Source organism: Rhinopithecus bieti, unplaced genomic scaffold (genome assembly GCF_001698545.2).
Source record: "Rhinopithecus bieti isolate Rb0 unplaced genomic scaffold, ASM169854v2 scaffold_758, whole genome shotgun sequence".
Classification (NCBI taxonomy): domain Eukaryota; kingdom Metazoa; phylum Chordata; class Mammalia; order Primates; family Cercopithecidae; genus Rhinopithecus; species Rhinopithecus bieti.
The window spans coordinates 1,597,358-1,617,815 of NW_016803215.1; the positions used below are offsets into that span (position 1 = coordinate 1,597,358).

The 20,458-nt window shown below is 44.9% G+C and overlaps 1 protein-coding gene across 3 annotated transcripts in view; it reads left to right on the forward strand.

Annotated features, from left to right (window-relative positions):
- The first annotated feature begins 564 nt into the window (after positions 1–564).
- Positions 565–20,458, forward strand: part of LOC108528098 (supervillin) — a 239,188-nt gene continuing 219,294 nt past the window's right edge. The window contains exon 1 of one of the 3 annotated variants that reach the window (XM_017869775.1): positions 565–923. The gene's annotated coding sequence lies outside the window, so the exon portion shown is untranslated. Of the gene's footprint in view, positions 924–1,730; positions 1,843–2,202; positions 2,519–20,458 lie in introns of those variants that run through there. The other 2 variants (XM_017869790.1, XM_017869782.1) reach the window with 2 other exon arrangements.

Here is a 20,458-nt window from a genome sequence, read left to right on the forward strand (position 1 = left end):
ACAGCACAACTACCTACTGAAACAGACAAGTAACATACTTAACAGGTTGAAATGTATTTACTTATCTACTGTTCTGCCGTTTATCAAGTATTTTCACAAGCCCTAACTCTCAATCTTCGCAGCTGCCTAAGCATCACCTGAGAATCTGTTTGAAGTGCAAATTCTCGGGCCCCACAGAAGTCTTACAGAATCAGACATTGAAAGGGGCACGAAGCGGGGCAGTCATGGTGTTTTCACAAACGTCCTGGAGGACTCTGGTGCAGCTAAAGTGCGAGAACCACCGAGGCAGGGTTCCGTTCCGGTGGAGGAGATTGGGGGATGCCGTGACTTTTTCACAGGTGCGCGTGGCCAGCAAGGACGATCTCCTTTCCAACTGGCCCACAGCGTTGGCACGGGTCGCCAGATTTTATTTATCCTTGGAAGGTCTGGAGACTTAGAGGGGCCTCTCAGGGCTCCAGGGTAAGCAGCTGCCTCCGGGCAGCAGAGCGGGTGAGAGACAGGGAGCCCCGAGCCGCCGGGCGCGTGCGCGTGGGCGCGTCCCTGGGCCGGGCGCGCGCCGAGGGGGTGGGTGGCGCCGGCCCTGCCGGCCTGGCGCGCGGTCCGAGCCACTCAGAGCGCCCGGCGGCCAACACCCGGGGGCCCTACAATTAATACCGGGCGCCTGCCCGCTGGCCGGGACTCGCGCGCCGGCTCTCGGGGACGTAGGCGCCCGGTCTGCCCTGACGAGCTCGCCACTGGCTCTGCTCCGGCGGCGACGGCGACAGTGGCCCGGGCCGACTCTCGAGGGGCCCCCACCTCCTTGAGAGCCAGCTTGGGCAGGGGACGGTGCCGCACCACCGAGGTCCCGCGCAAGGGTGCGCCCCCGGCCCGGGCCCGGCAGGTGTGCGAGCCCGGTCGGGGCTCGGCAGGAGCGCGCGGAGAAGGTGAGTCGGGGGAAAAAGTGGGGACACAAGTGTGGACGCGCGAGTGTGGGCGCACCCCCTGGAAGGTCTCAGAAATGTCCTCTCTCCCCTCTTCCTGGTCCCCTTCCAGAGTTTCGCTCAGGTCCTCAGGGGACAACCTGAGAGGCTAACTTGCTGGAAGAGTTCACTCGGAGCGAGTGGACAGAGCGAGTTGGACAGCCACACCCCCGGCCGGGAGAGCGACAGGGCTGCCCTGGCCTCCAGCCCGACTGGGATCCTAAAGCCCCGCATCCCCGGGGCTCGCCCAAGCCTCTTCCCAGCCCTGGGACCCCGGGGGCGTGACTGCCACCACCCTGAGAGCTACTGAGACACAGGACACAAATTTAGTTTCCAAACAAAGTAAAATCTGCCTTTCTGGTGTTTTAAGACAGGACGTGCTTATGCCGATTCATCGCGGTTTCCTTGGGCCACCTCCGAGGACGGGGCTGGACCCGCTGCCGTGGAGGGGGTCGGCTTCGGGCGGGTGTTCGTGTCCTGGGGCGTGGGGACAGCTCTCGTGCCTCCCTCAGGAGTCGCCCCAGCATGGTCCCCGCGCACTGGCCCCTGTTTTGGGAAGGGGTGCCCGTGTTGGGAGAGGCGGGGGTGCCTGCGCTGGGCCCCCTTCCGTGTCCCCACCCTCTCCACCCCGTCCGAGGGTGCTCCCGCCTGGTGGCCCAGCAGAGGGCGCCAGCTCCCGGCCGCCGCGCGGGTCGCAAGGGGAGGGGACGCGCGATCCTCCAGGTAAGGAGCGAAGTCAATTATCCCGAACGGAGACCCGCTCCCCTCGCGGTGGGAACAAGGCGGGGCGTGGCCGCGGCACTGCTGAGAAGTCTGGGCCGCCTAGCCTCTGTCTGCGGGAAGCGGCGATCCTGCCACCGGGAGGTGTGGAAGAGCCAGGAAGGTGAGGAAAGTCCCTCCGCCCGGTGGCCGAGGGGCGCGCGCAGCCTGGGCCGGCAGACGCCAGTACGCGCCGCTGCGTTCCGCTCTGGGGCCGCAGGCGCGGGTCAGTCTCGCTCTGGCTGCGGGCGGCCCTGTAGGGGACGGAAGCGGGAACGGGGGGGGCTTCCCGGAGGTGGAGGCCGGCGGGTCCCTGGGCTGCTGCGACGGGGCGCTGCGCTCGGCCCGCGGGGTCCCCGAGCCGTAACAAAGGCGCGGCGCGGCCGCGGCTCCCACCCACTTCCGTCCCCAGCGCGCGCCGCGGGGAGGAGCGGGCCGGGACAGGGTTTCTCTCCGCGGAGTTTCGGGAAGTTAGTGCGGCTGCCCGTTACGCGGAGAGCAGGGCGGGGAGGCGGGTGGCCGGGCGAGTGGCGCGCCAGTGATCAGAACTGCGACATCGCCGGGTTCCTTTCCCGACACCAGCCGCAAGTGGCCGGAGCTGCGGTGGCCCCCACGCCCCAGCCCGGGGTCCCAGGCCGGCGCCTCCGCAGGGCCCGCGCGGGTTTGAATCCGACGCGTGGTGCGCCAGGCCACTCCGCCTGCCCACGTTTCTGCGCGCGTGCTGGCTCCCCGAAGGGAGTGATTTAGCATCCGTCCCCTGCACCCTGAGTGGAGCTCCAGAAGGCGGTAATTGCATTACAGTGAGTGAGCGGCGGGGAGGCTGCAGTCCAGGCCGCAATCTGGGTCAGGTGCGGGGTTAAGCGCTTCAGGCATTGGCATGAGAGATCTTGTGGAGTCTGACAGTTTATTGCAGTGAGAAGTTCCTCACAAGGGGAGAGGCCAGCTGGGGAAATTAAAGGAGCTCCTATCTGCCATTCCCAGCCCCATCCCGAGGTTGTGATAACTTGTGCCCGGGCAAACCCTAGCACAGGCACATGTTTTGTCATAGAAATGTCAGAGGCAGCATCTCTACTGCGCCAGATGTTTCTCAGCATCTGAACAGGAGAGGAGGAGGTGGTGTTGAAGAGAAACCCAGGACGTTCTGCTTGGTGTGAACCCTGGCCCCTCGCAGTCAGTCGATGGAATTCACGTTTTCGCGTCTTGTCTTATCGGCCTCCACCCCCTTCTTCTGTTGGAAGGAAAGGGCAGGCACTGGTTTTTATGAAGTGCTGTTGGACGAGGGACTCTCCCCTGCACAATGTGGAAGGCTCTTCATTTTCTCTTTAAATCTTACCACCTCTTCCCAGGAGGTGATTTCTGTTTCACAGATGAGGAAAATGAGGCTTAGAGAGGTTAACAGGTCCAAGAGTCTGCCCTGTGCCAAAGAGGACTGTTTATTCCTTGCAGGTTTTTTTTTTTATTATTATTTTTGGCAAAGTCAGTTACTGAAGAGCGCTTTATGGACTGCTGGGTGTGTGCTGTACCCCGGGGTTCAGGTTTGATTATGTTAGGCTTTAAGGCTTGATGGACTTTCCACCCATCTCTGGCTTGTGTTAATGGCAGTGCCATAACTAAAGCAATTCATATTTAAAACTTAATGTATATGAAGAGAACTAAGGTTTCCTCCCCAAACCTTTAGATTTATATGACAATTCCAAAGAGAGGTGGAAATAGTCGTCCTTTGCTTTTTGCAGTGTTTCATCAGGCAGGTGGGCCTGGAGTCAGGAATTCTACACAGCACGGAACACTGCTTGCCTTTTCTTTTGCAAGGAGCTACAGTTTCCACCTTGTTTAAGCTGTATGTGACTTTGCCACTGTGCTGAATGTGCGTTTAAAATTAAGTGAAGCATGCTTTGGATATAATGGCCCACCTTACTGACTGATAAGTTAAAACCTCAGAATTTCTTTGAGGGATCCAAGGATATGGTTGTATTCACAACTTTTATACAACATTTGAGCTCAAGTTTACAAAATAGGACTTCGGCATTGTCCTGAATGTACTTAAAATGTATTGCCTTCAAGGAAGATGTTTGCAACTCTAGTGTGATAGTCAGGGACTTGGAATGTCCCAGGTAGAAGCAGCGAGGCGCGCTGATGAGGGCAAGCCTGGGAAGTCAGAATGGCTGGGTTCAGTTGCTGCCTTCACCATTTAGAGGTCTGTAGCCTTGGACAATTTACCCAACATCTGAGCTTCACTTTCTTCTTTTAAAACATAAGTCAAAGGCCAGGTGCCGTGCCTCCCACCTGTAGTACCAGGGCTTTGGGAGGCTGAGGTGGGAGGATGGCTTGGGGCCAGGAGTTTGAGACCAGCCTGGGCAACATAGTGAGACCCTGTTTCTACAAAATATTTTAAAAATTACCTGTACTCTTAGCTACATGGGATGCTGAGGTGGGAGGATCACTTGAGCCCAAGAGTTTGAGCCTGCAGTGAGCTATGATTGCATCACTGCACTCCAGCCTGGGCAACAGAGCTAGATGGCTGTCTGTAAAAAAACTAAACAAAACAAGCTATGAGTAATAATAGTACCTCCTGGTTTCAAACCATGAGGACTAAATTAGATAATTCATGAGATACTCGGCACAGTGCCTAGCATGTAGTTGCTGTTCAACAAATGTTAACTAATGACGATGTTTAAGAACAGAATCCTTCCCTTCCTTCCCTCATCCAGAGAGGTAAAGTAGTTCATAGTTGCCCTGAACACCCTATTCTTAGTGAATATGGCAATATATTACAGTTAGCAATTCCGCCTTCTCTCAGCAAGTTGGGGCTCAGGAAAGGTTGGTAGTGATGGAAAACTTGGTCCAGTCGCCCAAGGAGTTTACAAGGAGCTCCTGAACTGTAGAGCTTTTCTCCTGGTTTTGCCACTGTGTAATTCTGTGGCTGGCCTTTCAGCCATTTCCCTTTCTTTAAAATGTAAAACCCAGTATTCTAATGGCCAAGATGGTAGGAATTTATTTAAAAAAACAAAAACCCAAACCAAATGAACTGGTGAAAAGGAAATACGTATTCTCTCTTCTCATTCACTAGCCATAAATGGCACTAAAGAAATGTATCTGCTTCTGTGAAAATTGTGCTGGCCTAATCCTGGGAAGAGGGACCATTTCCTTGGACAATATAATGTTTTCTGACAGTCTGTTTAAAGGTGAACCACCAAGTTGATAGAAGAGGAAGGAGAGTTTGAGACATAACATTTCAAAAATATTTCCTTAAACATGGTCAACTATGTATGATCTGAAAGTTGCTAAACTAACTTCTAGATGACAGCATGAAGTATAGGTCAGTTAAGCTGAACAATTAATGAGCAACCAGTATAGCTATTTCGTATGTTACAAAAAACTTGAAAGTTTTTCAAATGAGCAAATAGACTCTATATTGTATATACATGCAAGAAATATAAAATTGTATATTATATCTATAAGTATACTGTATATATAATTTCTTATAATACATCTGATCATTTTTTGCAATTTTATACCTCTTGATTTGGGTTTTGCTCTTTTAAACAATTGATATGGACTAAAGCACCATAAAGAAACGTTATAATGTCATTATACACCACCTGATGTGTAGTTACCATGAACATTATCTTCAAGAAAGTTCATGGACAGGAGGACAGGGAAGGATTGTTATTATGTAGGTTTTACATCTGGATATGATATGCAGCTTCTCTCACACTGGAAAATGAGCTGCGTGCATAACCAATCGGAGGCATGTAAAGAGTTAGGAGCAAGATCCCTGCTTTTGTGCATCTCACTCCATTTGTAGCCACTTGTTGCACTCCATCTGGGAAGAAAGAAGCCGCTGCAGGGCATGCGCCAGACCTGCGCTGGGCTGTCGCTTCCATTGTACGGAAGATGAACAGGCGGCGTTATTTTGGATCACATAGCAGCTTGTTCAAAAGCATCTTGCATTCCCCAGCTGTTCCACAACTTCTTCGCATATGGGAGAGAACTTGCCAGCTGCTGGGGCAACTGTACTTACATTTGCTGCCTTTGTTCAGTAAACAAGGAAGGTAAAAAGACAGGCGCCTTTGTTAAACTGTAGTCATTGTAAAGAGACTTATTTGTTTCTGTTATGTCAATGTTATTCCAGATATAGTCTGTCAGGGGAGGAGGTTTAAAAGGAAATGTCAGAATTAACATTTTTTTAATCCAAATAAATGTTATTTTAGAGTAACCGGCATGTCTAGTTTTCCATATGTAAAACCTGAGGCTGCTTTTATATTTCGTTGCCTGACAAAGGAATGGATCTAATACCTAAAATAAGTGTTTACTTAAAATTGACATATGAATCAGATTTAATTCTATACATTTTTCTATTGCATGAAATACATAAAAGTTACAGTGTGTCTCCAGACAGTGCTTTTGTGTTTTCAGAACATTCTGTTGGTTTTGCATTTGTTGGAGCTGAAGGGTACCTTGCCCGCACCCTTTGTTTACTCAATCAGAAAACTTCAGTTTACAAGGAGTTTTTGCTTATCCAAGGTGGTTTGGCTAGTGGATTTAATTCAGCAAAGCTTCTGTCGAGTGTTTACAGTGTGACAGGGCTGGGATACCTATAAAGATGAATAAGGGTTGGGCCCAGCCCTGGATGGACTCGCAGTTCAGAAACAACAGACGTAAACAAATACTTAAAGTATGAGGGCTAGAGCAGAGGCAGCACCTTTTTGTTTTCAGAACAGTGTTGTAATCATGTCAACTCAAATAAAGCCAGAGTAGCAAGTTGATGTGCCAGTAAGAATCGAGGAGCAGAATCTTGGGTACAGGAAGATAAGAGCAGGCATTACGTGGTTTATTGAATTTTAAGTACATGTCCCTAAAAAAGAAGGTTTTGTATTGTGTCTCCACCTAGGCCTGCTTGTCTTCCAGTTCCTGGCCAGCACCCCAAAACATCTTGCCTTCCTAATTATTGTGAATTGTGAATAAATGGCCCTCTAGTAGCTCCAGCATCAATCACAATCCTTTTTGGGATATTCAGTCAGTTTCAATCCCCTTTGTTCTATAAGAGGTTGTAAAATAAGCCAGAATTGCTTGGGCATGTATAAAACCCTCTGACTCCAAATCTCCTCTAAATCTTAGGGGTTCCTTGTACTGGAAACTGCTGTTGCTTCAGATCCCCTGATGATTCACGGTTGCTGAGTTGGGCCCACAATTCTAAGCCCTTAATCCACTTCTGGGCTCCATTTATACATTTGTGTATCTCTTACTTCATCCCTTTTGTGCAGTAATAACAGATTTTTACAGTCTTTCAGTTTTCACTTGGTTTTACTGACGTTTTCACTTGAGACGCTCAAGAACTCCATTGGGTTCTTAGGGCTGATGACCCAAGGTTTCCATCTTGTAGAAGAGGAAACTGAGGCTTCACGGTTGAGAAACTTGCCTGCGCTAGGATTAGAAGTAAAATCTGATTGAAAGTTCAGCACTGCCCTCTGACTGGAAGGGTCAACTTATACAAAGCTGGAGGTTGAGTTTCATCTTCTTCTGCAGCTTCATTGTGCATGCCCTGACTTCAGTGATCCTCACTGGGTTTTCCATCCAGGGCTTTCACTGGGATAAATCTCCCTTCCTTAGTACATTTCTCTGCACATTACAGTTCTCTTAGCATCTTATTCTTCTTTTACTTTTTTCTTTGTTAGAGACAGGATCTTGCTCTGTTGCCCAGGCTGGAGTACCATGGTGTGATCATAGCTCACTGCGGCCTTTAACTCCTGGGCTCAAGGATTCCTCCCTCCTCAGCCTCCCAAGTAACTGGGACTACAGGTGTGCACCACCATGCCAAGCTAATTTAAAAAAATTGTGGAGAAATGTTGCCTAGGCTGGTCTGTAGCTCCCTGGGCTCAAGTGATCCTTCTGCCTCAGCCTCTCAAAATGCTGAGATTATAGGCAAGAGAAATAATACCCAGCCATCATGTTATATTTCTAAGTCTTGTCTCTCAAGAGCAATTGCCATTTTTTTTTTTTTTTTTTTTTTTTGAGACGGAGTCTCACTCTGCCACCCAGGTGTAATGACACAATCTCGGCTCACTGCATCCTCCGCCTCCTGGGTTCAAGCGATTCTCCTGCCTCAGCTCCCAAGTAGCTGGGACTACAGGTGCATGCCATCACACCCAGCTAATTTTTGTGTTTTTAGTAGAGATGGGGTTTCACTGTGTTGGCCAGGCTGGTCTTGAACTCCTGACCTCGCGATCTGCTCACCTCGGCCTCCCAAAGTGCTGGGATTACAGGTGTGAGCCATCACGCCTGGCCAATTGCCAACTTTTAAACACATGCATCCCTCTGTCCTGCTACACACACACACACACCACACACACACACCCCTCCATATACACAGAGGCCCAGCATGGCTACTGCACCCACTATCCTTTTTTACCCAGCCCAGCTCCTTTCAGAAGACGACTTCACCTTTACACCATCAAACTTTTTCCTCCTGCTTAATGCCTTGGGATACTACAAAATTCTTGATGGATGTCAGATACAGGTGGATGGTCAAAGTTAGCCTGGTTCCTCTTTTTCCACAGGGGTACTGTTGGAAAACGATCCAGCTCCCCATGGTAGTGGTGACTATGTTGTCCCCCCAACATCATGGTTCTTGGGGTTAGAAATAAGAGTCATTTTCCTGTAGGAGGAAGAAGGTGATGAGCTTAGTGGGGGAGGGGGAACTTCTTCGCTCAGGACTTCTCTATTATTCCTTACACAGCCATAGTACCACTCCCCACAAACATCCCAATACTGCCCCTCACCCCCAGACTTTGGCAACTTTCTCCTCCTTCTAGGACCCTTTGTTTGTTTCCCTCTTTGACATTCTTCCCCTCCTGCTCCTGGTCTGTTGCTGTCGCCCAACCACCTCCTGGCAGGCCTGGGTTTCAAGTGTCTTAGGGACACATTTGCCTTGGATGCCCTTATCTCCATCTGTCATTGGTGTTTAATTGCTCTCCACTCTCCAGCCTGCTCTTTGACTTGGGGTAAGTTTCCCCCTTGCAATCCTTTCTGATTACTTCTTTCAGCTTTCCTCTGGCCAATTCAGCTGCCTGTTCAGCTCTTCCACGCTGCTAGCTCACCCTTTGTGTCTGCAGTTTCCCAGGGTTTCCAATACATGGCTTTGTTTCTATCCAAGGCTGCTGTACTCTTTCTCCCTTCCTTCCTTTCCTTCCTCGCCCTTTTTGACAGTGCTTCTTGAGGCTTGTATTCTTTTCCCTTTCAGTTTTTTCTTCTTAACAATTTGCAAACCTTTCTGCCTTTGTTCTGAGTCAATCTCATTTGGCTGTCACCTTTGTTTAGTATAATAATGATATTGAATACGCTATCAAAGTTTTTATGTACAGGAAATTTTGCTTTTAAAAGGATTCTTTGGAACTGTAACTTGGAAATACCAGTTTTGAAACTGGTCAGGTCAGGGCATTTTAGAAGGTTTGAACTTTGGGGAAAATTGTTTGAAATTTGTTTTGGCTGTCCTTGCCTGTGTGGCAGTACCTTGAAAGTAACTGAAACATAAGCTTGTTTTGGATAACCTTTCCCTTGCAAGCGGAAATTGTACATACACAGAGCAGAATTCACGTTGCCTTTTTTTTTTCAACTCATATTTCTGGAAAATCTTAGAAGGGAGTTTGTGCTTTGTGGCCAGTCTAGGGTGGGTGTAACTTGTGAATGATTGGTCATGTTAAGACTGTGCTAGGCCGGGCGCGGTGGCTCAAGCCTGTAATCCCAGCACTTTGGGAGGCCGAGACGGGCGGATCACGAGGTCAGGAGATCGAGACCATCCTGGCTAACACAGTGAAACCCCGTCTCTACTAAAATACAAAAAACTAGCCAGGCGAGGTGGCGGGCGCCTGTAGTCCCAGCTACTCCGGAGGCTGAGGCAGGAGAATGGCGTGAACCCGGGAGGCGGAGCTTGCAGTGAGCTGAGATCTGGCCACTGCACTCCAGCCTGGGCGACAGAGCAAGACTCCGTCTCAAAAAAAAAAACAAAAACAAAAACAAAAAACCCTTTTGATCAAAAGGCTCGCTAGGGATGCTTTCTGTTTATGATCTTCTTTCCATGAGAATATACCAGAGAGTAGGTATTAGGAAATCATTGACAGATTGACTTGATTAAGGAATCTTTACTTTTCACCCAAAGCTGTGAACATAAGGGTTTACTCAGGGTCAGGAATAGAGTAGGATGGTAGTTGGAGGTTCTTTCCCTGCCTTGAGGTAGAGCTGCAGGCTACTGTTGGTCCTGAGCAGCCAGGGGGCCTCAGCAGTGTTTGCTGTGCACCCAGAGCCCTCCCACCTGGCAATTGTTCACTGCAAAATTAAAAAATATTGCTCTTTTGTGACTTTTTTCTTTTCTTTTTTGTATTCACGACTTAATGCACGTTTCTCCTTTCTCTAAGTTCTGCAAAAAGCGAAAAGTTGTTTACCCAGGCCAAAATAGTTTGGTATTTTAATTTCCCAATTAAAAGGGAGCACAATTTTCTGGCCCCAGTAGATCTGGGACTCTGTTTACGGCAATGTTACTTATCCCAGGTGGTTTGGCTATTGCATGTAATTCAGCAAAGTTTCTGTTGAGTGTTTACAGTGTGACAGGCCTGGGGAACTTATAAAGATGAATAATGGTTGAGTCTACGGTGCCCAGGGAGTTTGAGTCCAGCCTGGGCAACATTTATAATTTTTTTTTTTTAATTAGCTAGTGTGGAGGTCCACACCTGTAGTCCCAGCTACTTGGGAGGCCAAGGAGGCAGAATTCCTTGAGCCCAGGAGTAGGAGGCCACAGTGAGCTATGATCACACCACTATACTCTAGCTACCGTTAGTACAGACTGGAGCACACACAGACCAAGGGATCTTTGTTTCAGCAGTCTTCTTTAATTGGTGTTGCTGGACATAGAATCTTGATGTAACCATCAACTTCAGTTAACCTAGTCAAGTAATCCACCTATATTAACATTATTCTGTTATTATTAGCATCTGAAGAAAGGTCTTTGAAATTGGAATTATATAGAAACAGTAAGTAAAAGTAATCAAACAGACTGTTGATTCTGTCATTCCTTTGTTCAGCAAACATTTGATAACCACATGGTATGTGTGTGTATGCTTGTGCACGTGGATGTGTGCACCCATTTGATGCTTGTTATTGAGAATATAGAGTGAATCTGGCCTTCACGGAGCTTACAGTGGGGGATACATTTGTAAATAAACAAGCATAGGAGTTGTGATGGAAGCACATTCTAGATGTCATGGAGGCATGAGAGGATGCCATGACAGTGGTGCTGCCACTGGTAGCATCATCTGTTGACTATCCACTGCTTGTCAGGCCCTGTGCTGAGGGCTTTGAGGGCTTGACATGCTGTACTTCAATTAGCACTTTTTTTTTTTTGAGATGGACTCTCACTTTATCTCCCAGGCTGGAGTGCAGCGGTGTGATCTTGGCTCACCATAACCTCCACCTCCTGAGTTCAAGCCTTTCTCCTGCCTCAGCCTCCCATGTAGCTGGGATTACAGGCATGCACCACCACACCTGGCTAAATTTTGTATTTTCAGTAGAGACAGGGTTTCATCATGTTGGACAGGCTGGTCTTAAACTCCTGACCTCAAGTGGTCTGCCCGCCTCAGCCTCCCAAAGTGCTGGGATTACAGGCATGAGCCACCGCGCCCGGCCACAATTAGCACAGTTTTTTAAGTGGAAGCCTTGATAGGTTAAGTACCTCAAATGAGGTATGACAATGAATAATAGAGTCTGGGTTTGGATTCAGATCCAAGGTCATAAACCTTTTGCCATAAATGACAGGATATATCAGTAGCTTCCTAAGTTTACTTTTCCTCCTCTAACTATCCCTATCTCCGCACATAAAGCAGGAATAAGGAAGCCTAGAGAGCCATTTGATATAAAAGATATGTGGGGGCCAGGTGCAGTGGTGTATGCCTGTAATCCCAGCACGTTGGGAAGCTGAGGCAGGAGGATGGCTTGAGCTCAGGAGTTTGAGACCAGCCTGGGCAACTTAGTAAGACCCCATCTCTACAAAAAATTTAAAAATTAGCCATGCATGGTGGCAGACACCTGTAGTCCTCGATACTTGGGTGGTTGAAGTGGGAGGATCACATGAGCCCATGGTCTGGTGGCTGTAGTAAGCTATGATTGCACCACTGCACTCCAGCCTGGGCCACAGAGCAAGACCTTGTTTCTAAAATATACATATTTTTATTTTTTAAAAAAGGATGTAGGTGGGGAGTTAGCCCTAGCCTCACTCTCTCCTATAAAGGATGTACCATGGGGATCTAGTCTAGACGGTTCCTCAGTGTCTGTAATTATGCATTTTCTCTGAGTATTCTTTATATTCAGTGTTTTGCCAACTCTGTTTCTAAAGAGGCTTTCTTTCCCCTCTGCTGAGCGTTGCAGAAACTGGCCATCAGCCTGACTGAGCCCCAGAGCCCTCTGCCTCCTTTCTCAGTGCTGTGCATCGCAACCAGCAGCCTCCGGTTTCTGCCTTGATCCCCTCAGTGGTACTTGGTGAGGCAAGCAGCTCTATTTCAGGCCTGCGGAAGCGGAGAGTCACTTCCTCTTCAGGATCGGTTCTTTAAATGAACCTCTCGTGGAGGGAAAGCGTGCCTGCTAGGACACATCTGTGTGCATGAATACAGCTCTCAGAAATCTCATCCTCACTTTCAGCAGCCTGCTGGTCACACTGCTCTTATCTCCCCTTTCCTGCCTTTTAAGGATTGCAGGGCTCTGTGGTTCTGATAAGACCCAGCTATGATCCTGAAGAATACTGACTGGACAGGTTGGAGGAAACCTATCACTCTTGAAGGGAAGGAGAGGCTCAAAGGGGACATGAGATCCTGCCCTTTTCCAAAAGGAACCCTTGAGGACCCAAGAGCGGTCCTCTGCAGGATGAATCGCCCTGAGGCTCTAGGATAAACTTTGATAAGCAAGCTCTGCCTTAGGGCTGTGCCTGTCCTGTTTCCTGCTCTTGATAGCAGGCAAGTAGAAAGAGGGACCTCTGACCCTGAACTGTGTGCCATAATGAGGAAATTCCACCTTGAAAATTTAGAAATTTAGAGGTGAGCATAGCATGCTTTTTTTTTTTTTTTTGAGACACAGTCTCGCTCTGTGGCGGGCTGAGTGCAGTGGCCTGATTCAGCTCATGCAAGCTTGCCCCCGGGTTCACCGCTCTTCTCCTGCCTCGCCTCCTGGTAGCTGGCGGTACAGGGCCCCCACCTCGCCCGGCTAGTTTTTGTATTTTTTAGTAGAGACGGGGTTTCACCATGTTAGCAGGATGGTCTCGATCTCCTGACTTCGTTGATCACCCGCCTCGCACTCCAAAGTGCTGGGATTACAGGTTTGGCCACCCAGCGGCCCGGCCTTTTTTTTTTTTTTTTTTTTTTTTTTGAAGACAGGGTCTCACTCTGTCACAGGGCTGGAGTGCAGTGGTGTGATCTCAGCTCACTGCACCTCTGCTCCTGGATTCAAACCATTCTCCATGCTTCAACTTTCCGAGTAGATGGGTTAAGCATGTGCACCACACCAGCTATTTTTGTGTAGAGATGGGGTTTCGCCATGTTGACCAGGCTGATCTTGAACCCCTGACTTCAAGTGATCCCGCCCGCCTCAGCCTCCCAAAATGCTGGGATTACAGGCATGAGCCACCTTGCCCAGCTGCTCATCAGTTTTAAGTCCAAAATAAGGCTAAGAACTTCCTGGAAAAAATTGATAGACCATGGACTCAAGTGAAGAGACAGCTTACTTCAACTAGTGTTAGACGATGTCCATCCACTTCCTGAAAATGAATTCAATATTAGACTTTGAAATAGGATTTATATATGTTTTTTTCATTCTGACCCCAGAATTATCCAATTATTTAAAAAAAAATAGTCACCATGATATATCCTGACATTGAGTTTCCAGGAAAAAGAAAAACTGTATTGTATGCTTTACAAGAAAATTATATGGTTGGAAGATATTTTGGAGGATTATTTATGTAAACCCAACATCTGTGTGTGTGTGTGTGTGTGTGTGTGTGTGTGTGTGTGTGTTTTAAATCCTCATTTAAAAAGAATGAAAAGCTTTCATTGCATGGCATTTTTTTTCTATACACTTGCTTCTCATTGTGTTGGAAGAAGGCACAAGTTAGTTATAGCAGGCAGTGAAAGCAGTTTATTTTTTTCCATGAACAAATTGGTTCCATCTCTTTTATTTAGGCTTCTTGAAAAAAATACAAAGAGAGAGAGAAAACAAAAAACTCAGAAGAAACTGTAAGCTTATTGTGGAAAACTCCTGACTTTCATTTTGAGCACAGATACTAGTTCTAGGTTCAAATAGTAGTATCCTTTATCTGTTTGTAGAACTTGGTAGGTCTACAATTTATAAACCCATTAATACTTCCCTTGCCCCATACCCAAGTCTCCCTACACACAATGCCTTCTCCATTATTTTCCATTTCAGCTAGAAGTTGGTTTTGAAAAGTTAAGTGCTGTGTTTGCATAATCTTCACCCAACCCTTTTTCTCCTCCAAACTTTTTATCTTCTTTGGTTGCCAAATTCACACGCATTGCTTGTAGTTCCCCAACAATGGCTTCTGTTTCATTTTTTCATATGTTCTCAATGGTTTTCCCATTAGTTTTGATTCTAGGGACAACTAGGGAGAGTTAATGAGTTGCAGAAACAGGGAAAGTTGCCTCGATTATATGTAGGCTTACTGAATTAGTTACCATCACCACGTGTAGGTAAACAGGAGAATAACTATTTAAAAGATGAGAAGAATAGATTTCATAGTAAGAGAAGTTTCCTCTCTCAAGATGTTCCGCTTTTTCTTCTTCCTCCTTTCCCTCCTTCTATTATATAATAATAATAATTATTATTCCCTGAAGCATTGTTCACAGTCTGATGGGACAAACAGTCGTTGCTAAGAGTAATGCCTTCTTAACAGTGAATACCCAAAGTTTCAGTTCAAGTACTAGAAAGCGACTTGTAATAAATAATCACAGTTTAAATTTAAGGGATGCTTAATTATACATTTACTTTTTATTTTTTTTGAGACAGGATCTCACTCTGCAACCCAGGCTGGAGTGCAATAACACGATCTCAGCTCACTGCAACCTCTGCCTCCCGGGCTCAAATAATCCTTTCACCTTAGCCTCCCCAGTAACTAAGATACATTTATAATTTCTTGTTTTTTAACTTTTTGGCCAGTGGCTGGCTAATTTTTTAATTTTTTGAAGAGACAAGGTCTCACTATATTGCTCAGGCTGGTCTCAAATTCCTGGGCTCAACCAATCCTTCTGCCTCAGCCTTTCAAACTGTTGGGATTACAGGCATGAGCCACCACGCCTACATGTATAAATATTTATAGAGGACTTTTATGTACAGGGCATGCTGCCAGGATTTTCACTTATCTAATGTCATTTAATCACAAATACCATGTGAAGTAGGTAGTAGTATTCCCATTTCACAAATGAGCAACGTCAAGCCTCGAGAGGAAAAATGACTGGTCACAGTCACATATCTAGGAGTGACAGGGTTGAGATTTAAATCCAGATCTTCTGATTCCAGGGTCACATTCGCTTCCCAGCCAATAAGTAAACGGCAGTGATGTTACCAAGGAGGTCCTATGTGTGTATGACAGTGGATTCTGGAACTCAGCTTGAATGCTCATGCGGTAGCATTTTAAGAACAAAACTGTTAAATTAGGGTTGGAGCTTTTAGTGCCCCAAATTGGATTTAGAGGTTAGAATTCAATTATCTGCCTGCTTTTTGCTGAAAATATTTATTGTGCAAGTCTGTACCCAACTCCTGAAAACACCAGGTTTTTATTTTTGAATGTGCACATCTTCCAAAGGCCCGTTTGGTGCTGAATTGGAAAGAATTCTAGTTCTCAGAACCTGGAAAATGACCATTACTCCTGTTTTCTTTCTTTCGTTCTTTTTCTTTGAACAGCTTTATTGAGGTATAATATTACCACTGTTTTCTTAACTTAGCTTTTTGGAAGAAAGTTTGGGTCAATGTTAAGCCAAAATTTCTTAACTTTTAGGGCTTTTTGATATGGTCTTGCATAAGTTACTTAAACTCTCCCACTTCTTTATTACTCCCAGAGAAATCTTTTCAGTAGAAATTTGGGAAATTTTGCATTTTAAAAACTCGTACTTGCTAATACAGTTTTTTTTTTCTGTTTCTTTTTCTTTTTTTCTTTTTTTTGTTTGAGATAGAGTCTCACTCTGTCACCCAGGCTGGAGTGCAATCTCTGCAACTTCCGCCTGCAAGATTCAAGCGATTCTCCTGCCTCAGCCTCCCGAGTAGCTGGAATTACAGATGCGTACCACCACACCCGGCTAATTTTTGTATTTTCAGTAGAGATAGGGTTCTGCTATGTTGGCCAAGCTGGTCCCGAACTCCTGACTGAAGGTGATCTGCCTGCTTCGGCTTCCCAAAGTGCTGAGATTATAAGCATGAGCCACTGGCGCCCAGCCTGATTTATTTTTTAAGGTTAGCTTTCCTGAAAATGCCTTCTTCTGTAACTCCTGGTTAGCCTGGAAGCCAGACAAAAGAGTACTAGTTATGATGATACCAGTAAGATGCCAAAATAAAAATTTGCCACAGGTCAACCCAGATATGGACTGCTCATTAGTATACAGCAGGCATCCCTAGCAGTATTGAAATATGTGACTGTAAATTTGTCTGTTTCCTTGTGCAGTTCTGTCAGTTTTTGCTTCATGTATTTGGATGCATCGCTGTTATTAAGGTGAATAAATACTTAGGATCCTTATGTCCCCTTGAAGAACTGGTTACTTTATTGTTATGAAATGACCTTCTTTAGACCGGCTGATATTCTTTGCTGTAAATTCTACTTGTTATTAATAAAGCCACTTCAGCTGTTTTTTTTTTTTTTTTTTCTATTGGAGTGAGCATGGTAAACTTTTTCCATCCTTTTACTTTTAACCCCCCCCCTTTTTTTTTTTGCTTTATTTCAAGTGCATTTTTTTTTTGTAGGCAGTATACAGTTGTATCTTTTTTCCCCAATATGAAAATTAGTCTTTTAATTGGTGTATTTAGATTACTGATGTTTAATGTAACTATTAAATATAGTTAATTTTAAATCTGTCATCTTGCTATATGTACTCTATGTATCTTGTCTATTCTTTATTCCCTTTTCCCTGGTTTCTCTGCCTTCTTTTGGATTGAGTTTTTTTTCTTTTTTCTTGTTTTGTAATGATTCCATTTGTTCCTTTGTTGGCTAACTAGCTATATGTCTTTGTTTGTTATTTTGTGGTTACTTTAAGATTTACAGTATAGTCTGGGCATAGTGGCTCATGCCTGTAATCTTAGCACTTTGGGAAGCTGAGGCGGGTAGATTGCTTGAGGCCAGGAGTTCGAGACCAACCTGGCCAACATGGCAAAAACCCCATCTCTTCTAAAAATACAAAAATTAGTGGGATGTAGCAGCACATGCCTGTAGTCCCAGCTACTCAAGAGGCCGAGGCATGAGAATCACCTGAACCCAGGAGGTAGAGGTTGCAGTGAGACGAGATCACACTACTGCACTCCAACCTGGGTGACAGAGTGAGACTCTGTCTCAAAAAACAAACAAACAATTTACAGTATACATCTTTAAGTTATCACAGTCTACCTTTAAGTGATATTATATCACTTCACATATAATATAAGAACATTACAATAGGATACTTCCATCTTGACATTTGTGTTATTATTGTACAGTTTACTTTTACATATGTGATTAACTCCATATAAATTATTATTGTTTGAGAAGTCACTGCTCTTTTAAAAGCTTAAATAATAAGGAGAAAACTCTTATGTATTTACCCAGGTAGTAACTATTTCCACTGTTCTTTATTCCTTTGGTATATTCATATTTCTACCTGATTTTTTTTTTACTTAAAAGAATTTACTTTAGCATTTCTGTTATATAGGACTTCTGGTGATTAATTCATTCCATTTTTTTTATGTCTGATAAATCCTTATTTTGCCTTTATTTTTATAAGTAACATATGCTAACTAATTGTACAATTGGAGCTACAGCTTTATTTTGGAAGCTATTTTTGCTGGGTATAGAATTATAGATTGACAATTTTTTCTTTCTAGTTCATTAAAGATTTTGCTTCACTATTTTACACTTGCATTGTTTTTGACATAAAATCTGCTATCATTCTTATCTTTTTTTGTTTATGTGATATGTCCTTTTTTTCTAGTTGCATTTAGTATTTTTATTTTGGAAAAAGTGAAGTCTCACTGTGTCATCCAGGCTAGAGTGCAGTGGTGCAGTCATAGTCCACTGTAGCCTCAAACTCTTGGGCTCAAACAGTCTTCCTGCCTCAGCCTCCTGAGTAGCTGGGACTACAGGCACATGCCACCATACCCAGCTGCCTTTTAAGATGTTTTGTTTGTTCCTGGTTTTAAGCAATTTCCAATGTGCTTTGATATATGTTTGTTTATATTTTTTGTGCTTGGAGTTAAATGAGCTCCTTGGATCTTTGGATTTATATTTTTATTAGGTTTGACATATTTTTTCAGCCATTATTTCTTTAAATATCACTTTCTATCCCTCTGTTCCCCCCATGTGGAATCCAACTATATGTGTATTAGGCTGCTTAAAGTTGTCTGCACAGCTTACTCATGCTTTGTTCATTTTTTTTTTTTTTTACTTTCTTTCCTGTTTTTCATTTTGGACATTTCTATTGCTATGTCTTCAAGTTCAATAGTCTTTTCTTCTGAAATGTCTGCCTGTCGTTAATCCTATCCAGTGTACTGTTCATCTCATACATTGTAGATATTATTTCCAGAAATTTTATTTGTGTTTTTATATATTCATACCTCTGCCTAAAATCTTGAATATTTGTCCTTGTCTGCTAATTCTAATATCTTTCTTAATTCTTGATCAGTTTCAGTTGATTGACATTGCTTCTCATTGTGGGTTATATTTTCCTGCTTCTTTGCATGCCTGGTAATTTTTGACAGGATGCTAGACATTGCGATGTTATTATTTTGGGGTTATGGAAATATTGTTGAGCTTTGTTTTGGGATATAGATAAATTACTTGGAGACAGTTGATTCTTTTGTCTTACTTTCAAGGTTTATTAGATAGGACTGAAGCAGTGCTAATTAGACAGGGCTAATTATTCCTTAAGCCATTTATGCTGAGTGTTCCATTATTGGAACACTAAACTTGTGGGAGTTATTTATATCCCATTGCTTAAGGTCATCACCAAGGTCGGATTTCTCACACAAAAAAATTTGCAACCTCTGGCATAAATGGGTTAAGCAACATCTTTCTGAGTACCCAGTGCTCGTGAATTATGAATTTTTCCATTCTTGTTGTTTGTTTGTTTTGAGACAGAGTCACACTGTTTCACCCAGGCTGGAGTGCAGTGGCATGATCTCAGCTCATTGCAACCTCCACCTCCTGGGTTTAAGCAATTCTCCTGCCAGCCTCCCAAGTAGCTGGGATGACAGGCACCTTCTACCACGCCTGGCTAATTTTTGTATTTTTAGTAGAGACAGCGTTTCACCATGTTGGCCAGGCTGGTCTTGAGCTCTTGACCTCAGGTAATCTACCTGCCTCGGCCTCCCAAAGTGCTGGGATTACAAGCGTGAGCCACCATGGCCGGCTGAGTTTTTCCATTCTATCAGGTGGAAACAGACACTATTTTGCATCAGTACCAGACACTGTTATCTCCAATCTTTTCTAGTGTTCCCCCACCCGCTCAGGCACACGTAGTTTGCTCAAAACATGCACTGACTACTCAAAGATAAATCTCTGGACTTCTCTGTGTGGTTCTCTCCTATTGGGTACTTGGTCCTGCAAATTCTAATGGCCTGGGTCTCCCCCGGACTCTCAGCTCTGGGAGTCTGCTGGGTGATAGCCTAGGGTAGTCGTATTGCCTGAAATCTGAAAATCCAGATTCTGTCAGTAGGTTTCTGCTAGGGTCTGAGATTTCTAAAAAACTTTTAGATGCTGTCAATGCTCTGGAAAAAGACTATTTCGAGTAGCCAGGGTCCCTAAATATTCAACAGATGTGTATTGTAAACCACATATGTAATTTTACATTTCCTAGTAATCACATTAAAAGAATTAAAAAGAAACAGGTGAATTTTTTTTTTTTTTGAGACGGAGTCTTGCTCTGTTGCCCAGGCTGGAGTGCAGTGGTGCAGTCTTGGCTCACTGCAACCTCCACCTCCTGGGTTCAAGCGATTCTCTTGCCTCAGTCTCCCGAGTAGCTGGAACTACAAGGATGTGCCACCACGCCCAGCTAATTTTTGTATTTTTAGTAGAGACAGAGTTTCACCATTTTAGCCAGGATGGTCTCCATTTCCTGACCTCGTGATCCACCCACCTCAGCCTCCCAAAGTGCTGGGATTACAGGCGTGAGTCATCACGCCTGGCCAAGAAACAGGTGATATTAATTTAATTATATATTTTCTTTAACTCAGTCTACCCAAAATGTTATTTCAACATGTCATCAATGTAAAAATATTAATATGACATTTTTTCTTAAATTTTACAGTAAGTCTTGAAATTTGATATGTATGTTATAGCTACCAGATACTACATTTTTATCTGAAATACTTGGTCTGTATTTAGCTTTTATAAAATTTGTAGTCGAAAAAGTATATTTGTTAACCAAACCCCAAATATACAGGTTCTCCAGCAACTGAACTCAGCATCAAAAAATCATTCTCATGATATTTGCATTCAACTTGACAAAACTGGTTCGGCT